The sequence below is a fragment of the Bubalus bubalis genome, chromosome 5 (genome assembly GCF_019923935.1).
Source record: "Bubalus bubalis isolate 160015118507 breed Murrah chromosome 5, NDDB_SH_1, whole genome shotgun sequence".
In the NCBI taxonomy this organism is placed as follows: Eukaryota; Metazoa; Chordata; class Mammalia; order Artiodactyla; family Bovidae; genus Bubalus; species Bubalus bubalis.
In genome coordinates, this window is record NC_059161.1 from 14,556,387 (window position 1) to 14,562,340 (window position 5,954).

The 5,954-nt window shown below is 39.8% G+C and overlaps 1 non-coding gene across 1 annotated transcript; it reads right to left on the reverse strand.

The window, feature by feature from the left end:
- Window positions 1-534: 534 nt before the first annotated feature.
- Window positions 535-607, reverse strand: TRNAG-ACC. The gene has a single exon. It is a non-coding gene; the product is annotated as a tRNA-Gly (tRNA).
- Between the last annotated feature and the right edge of the window lie 5,347 nt (window positions 608-5,954).

Consider the following 5,954-nt stretch of genomic DNA (forward strand, 5'->3'; position numbering starts at 1 on the left):
TTAGTTATAAGTTAGAGTCCAAACTGTTATATTGGAGACTTCCCTGGTGGTCTAGTGATTAAGAATCTGCCTGACAATGCAGGGGACATGGGTTCAATCCCTGGTCTGGGAAGATTTCACATGCTGCAGGACAACCAAGCCCCTGTGCCACAATTACTGAGCCAATGCTCTAAAGTCCACGAGCCGCAACTGCTGAAGCCCTTGCATTAGAGCCTGTGCTCTGAAACAAGAGAAGCCGCTGCAATAAGAAAGCGCACACACCGGAACTAGAGAAGCTCCCACTCGCCGCAACCAGAGAAAGGCAGCACAGCCCAAAATAAATAAATTCATAATTACATCTTAAAAAAAACAAGCTGTCAGTTTGGGACAGTTTGTCACTGCCTCAGACTGATAGAATATCTATCTAAAGTGAAGTCATTCAGTTGTGTCCGACTCTTTGCAACCCCATGGACTGTAGCCCACCACACTCCTCTGTCCATGGGCTTTTCCAGGCAAGAGTACTGGAGTGGGTTGCCATTTCCTTCTCCAGAGGATCTCCCCGACCCAGGGATCGAACCCGGGTCTCCTGCATGGTAGGCAGACACTTTACCATCTGAGCCACCAGGGAAGTCACATATCTATCTAAAACTATGAAAAATTAGATTTATTTCTTTTTTATTGAAATATAGTTGGTTTACAATATTCTGTTAATTTCAGCTGTACAACAAGGTGATTCAGTTGTACATGCATATATATATATATATATATATATATATATTTTGTGTATATTTTTTCCACCATGGTTTATCACAGGATATCAAATGTGGTTCAATATTCAATATATCATTGAATATATACACTACACAGCAAAGCCTTGTTGTTTGCCCACTCTATACATACAGTTTGCATCTGCTAACTGCAAACGACTGTTCCATCCCTTCCATAGACCCTCCCCAAAAATTTATCTTTCAAATTCTGGATAGACTGCCAAAACAGAAAATAAAGAAAAGAATCTACATACACAGCAAGAAAGGACTAAGGTGCTATGTTCATTTGAGCTAAGCCACTTCCGCCAAGAAGTTCTCATGACTCATATCTCATTTACTTTTCTCAGTCCTTAGTATCAGAAAATCCTTCTCAACTTAACTGGAATTCATTATTTGGCAAAACATTTAACACAAGTGTAGGAAAGACTGGAGTGTCTAAAAGTCTAGTAATGTCCTTGAAGACTGTTTTACTCCCATGCTGCCCACTCACATTCATGGGCACCGACATCACTGAAGTGAGTCAGCGATTCCAAGGATCTGTATTGCATTACACCAAGCTCCCCGTACTTGGCGTTAGCAGTACATTGCTTGGGGAAGGAAGAGGCCAAGCTGTTCTGTGATCCCTGAGGACTAATCCAGCAAGAGATATGCTGGTTAGTCACGGACAAGAACCCAGGGATTAGAGCTGTCCAGCCAGTGTATCAGGTGACAACTGGAAGAAGGCAGCTGAGAGCTGGGATGCTGAGAAGGAGACCCAACACCATGACTCAACACAAACACTCATTTAACTGAGGTGTCACGCACCCCCTAATTGGCAGTATCACTCCCTTCCCCAATGAAAATTATCACTTTAATAAAGTTTGCACACCCCTAGGATGCTACCACTCTTTCCACCTTTCCTTGTGTCTCGGAACCTTATATCCTCATAATTGCCACAGTCAACCCTAAGCTTTCTCAGAACACAGAAATAGCACTGGACTAGAAATGAGAAGTTGGGACACCTAGCTCTTCTATCAAGTATAATTTCAGAATCCTTGAGATGACATACGTTAGGCCATGGCTGGAACCAATGCAGCACTTGAGACTCAGTTCTCAGCAAATGAATTAAACAGCAACAACCATAGGATTCAGGGTACTCAGCTTTTCTAGGTCCAAGGATTCTCCCACCCTAAAGAACTCTTGGAAGGCCTCAAGATCCCACAAGACACTTTAGCTTCCATGAGACCTTACCAACCCTACGTCTATCTCTCTCCACCTACCCAAATTGAAACAGACACACTTTTATAGTAAAATTAGAGGAAGGAAAAGAACTCAAATAAATTTTGCTTAGAAAGGATGGAGGTGCATAGGAATTAGTCAATAGTACCGAGCCAAAATAGTTTGAGCAACAGAAGAAATAATAGTACTGCTGAATGATAACCCACTGAATAAAGTAAATATCCATAGCCCACAGTGAAATGAATTTTAAAAAGAGGGGGAAAAAAATGTTCTTTCTTACACAAGAATTCTAATTAGTAAAAGCAGAATAAACACGGGCAGTAAGAAATTCACCATTAGAACACCACAGCAATAATTACTGCAGGCAGGATACACAGAAAGAAGCTAAAATTAGTGGACAGAATTTGAGGATAAACAGGATTTTTACAAGGTCTCACTCCCTCGGGATATTTATTAGTTACAAATGGAAAGATAGTAACTTCACAGAAGAGAAACCCAGCAGATACCACCTTAACCAAGTGATCTTGGTAATTATGGCCAGTAATGACATATGACATCATGAAGCTCAGGTTATGATGCACTGAGAAGGGCAGTGACATTACTTCTGCTGTATTCTTACCAAACACACGTGACCTCGATCTGCTCACGAGAAATCATCAGACAATTAGAGGAACGTTGTACCAGATAACGAACCAGTTCTCCAAAGTGTCAGTATTGTGAAAACAGGGGAGAGACTGAGGAACTCTTACAGCAGCACTGTTACAAAACGGTTACAGCAGAGAGGACCAAGGAGATGTGAAAACCCAAGAATTCATAGGAACGCTATACTAGATTTACAACTTTTAATCAGAAATCATTTCAAAATTAAAAGTCAAAAACTATCAATTAGAAGTCTGAAGGAGGGTTGAATTCTAAATCCAAAAGTGACAGAAGATATTAAAAATTTAGAAGACCAATATATTCAATTAAATAAATTTCAAAACTTTGAATATGTAAATCTTAAAGATAAAAAATGTAAATATCTGACAGAAAAATATGTACAGCAAACACAAAAGCCTAGAGTTGTTTCACATCTTTATATAAGGAGAAAAATTTTTTTACAAATTGATATAAATTGTTAAAATATTAGAAGACCAATCATTAAATAAAAGAAAAATAGTGATACTTCACAAGATAACATTTTTAAAAGGAGCAAAAATATGGAACTAATATTCATCCTTGTTTGCAATTAAAGAAAAGCAAATTAAAACAGTAAGATGATACCATTTTTACCTAACAATGGGCAAAAGAGGCAGCAACAGTAATAGCAAATAATGATGAGCACCCAGAAAAGAACGGACACTTATAAATTTCAGCATCAGTACTGCTTGTTTGACAAGGCCTTTGATTTACTAAGTCTTTTCACTGCTTTCCTAGCCATCCCAAGTTCCATCCATGCCTGACTTAAGCCATACCTTTAGTTCAAACCTTACTGCCTCTGTATAATTTTTTTTTAAGCCTTCAAAATGTGATCTCATAAAACAATAACTAGTGACTTCGCTGGTGTTCTAGTGGCTAAGACTCTATGTTCCTGGTGCTCGGGGCCTGGGTTTGATCCCTGGTCAGGAAACTAGACCCCACATGCTGCAACTAAAGGAACCCACATGCCACAGCAAAGATCAAAGATCCAGTGTGCCATACTAAGACCCAGTGCAGACAAATATATGAATAAATACTTAAAAATACATGGCTTCCATCAAGCCATTTAATTTCAAATGTACTCATTTATTCTCTTGTTTAGAGTGTTTTCAAGTGTTTACGACTAAACAGCCTTTTTCTGGATGCCAAGGGTAAAACAAAAAACAAAATGTATTAAAAAGTCCCTCATTTCACGGAGTCTACATTCCAGTGTTGCGAGAATTATGATTTTTAAATGAATGAGTAAATTATATAAGCATTTTGAAAGGTGATAGGATGAGAGAGAAAAATAAAGCAGGAAGTTGGGATGTAAGGACTGTCAGGGTCATCAGGGAAGAATTCACTGAAGAAGTGATATTTGAGTGAAGACTTGAAGATGGTGAGGAAATAAGCCTTGGAGATCTGGGAGGAAAGTATTCTGAGCTAGATAGACTGTGCAGAGACAGGGGCATGGCTGATGTGTCTGAAGAATAAATAGGCCAGCACAACTATGAACAGAACAAGACTGTTCTGTTCTTGTTCTTCCAAGACTCTCTCAAGAGAGAATCACAAAAACAAATTGAACATAACATGGTTGATTCACATTCTGGCCCAAGCTCCTGATCTCCTCATGGACTAGTGACAGTTTACAGACACACACAGGTGCTGTGGGTCAGTATGTCTTTGACTTGTAGTTAATGACGTAGGAAGCCTGTTGGAGAGTTTTGAGCCGAAGAGTGATTTAGTCTGACACATATTTGCAGAATCACTCTGACTCCTGTGTTGAAAAATGCTGATGACTTGAACCAAATTCAGACACAGTGGAAGTGATGATTCTACACATATTTTGGAGGTAGAGTCAATAGAATTTCCTAACAGACTGAACAAGCAGGAGAAAGAGAGGAAATGAAGGATGCCATCAAAGTTTTTGACTATTACAACTAGAAGGAGAGACGGAATGCCATTCATTGAGATGTAAAGACCAGGGGGAAACTGAGGGGAAAAAAGAATAGGATCTTGGTTTTTAATATATTAAGTCTGAGAAACCTATTTGACCCCTGTCAGGAGATAGGTATTGAAGATAGTTACGGGGTTGGCAAAATTTTGCTTATGTTTTTCCATAAGATGTTACAGAAAAACTCAGATGAATTTTTTGGCCAACCTAGTAGTTGGACAGAAGGTTCTGAAGTTCAAGGATTTCATCTAACACCCCTTCCTCTTCCCTCACCTCCAGCCTCTGCAGTCTAGACAGAGCTTTGCCCAAGTCATTTCCTGTAACTTCAACCATGGAAATTTTAAAACCATTGCTGGATGGAAATTACTAGGAGTCGATTACATTTGTTATTATAATCATCACAATTAGGCTGAAGGTTAAATACTACTATCCCCCTTATCAGATAAGGAAACTGAGGCTTAGGGAAGCCAAATAATTGGCTCAAGACCACATAGCCCTGAAATAACATAATGATGATTTGAAAATTAGTCTGCCTGCCCCCAAGCTCCTGTTCTTCAGAGTGCCTTGCTGTTCAAATTCTTGCATGATCTCCCCCAGGGATGTGGTCATGAGGACTGCTACCCACAAGGGCAGTTTGGCTGGGTGAGACCAAATGACTCAGATGCTTCCCAGCTTTACAGCTCGAGGTTTCTATAAAATTTATTTTGATATTGCAATGACTCCAATGGGAATGGTTCATGTCTTTTTTTCTGAAAAACCTCAGTAGGAAAGGAGAAGATTCCAGTTCAGGAAGGGGTTTGGGTACTTCACAATTAATATAGGCAACACATGGGCTCCCCTCTTTCACTCCAGCTGCAATGCAAAGACCTTTAAAATGAATGTTTAAAAAAGAAGTCCAGTGATATTATCCCCATTACCTATAGTAAATACACACAAACCCTCACCAAACTTATCATAAAGCAAAGACTCAGAAAATGAAGACAGTTCATAGTTGAATGAAAGTCATAAAATCACTGCAGGCATATTCGTTAATACCACTGTTTCATCATTGTTCTCATTCTTCCCCCACCACCCTCCCACCAAGCAGCCCTTAATGATCCTTTCTCTGCTCTGCCCACCAGAAATGGCTTTTGAGTGCAAGAAGGTATCAGCAGGTCCCTGCTGAGCTGCCAGCTGGGGAGGTGTCACAGGTCACTGAACTCTAAAATGAGCTGTCTCTGTAACAAAAGATCCCTTTCCCTTGGAACAACTTCAAGGGGATCACACTCTGCAGCCCCCACGGCTCCTTTTATATTCCAGTTTGATTAAACTGGGAATTGCTCTGTGCTCCGGGCTGTTGAGAACACCAGGTGGTAGATTCTAGAGATAAAGGGTTATAT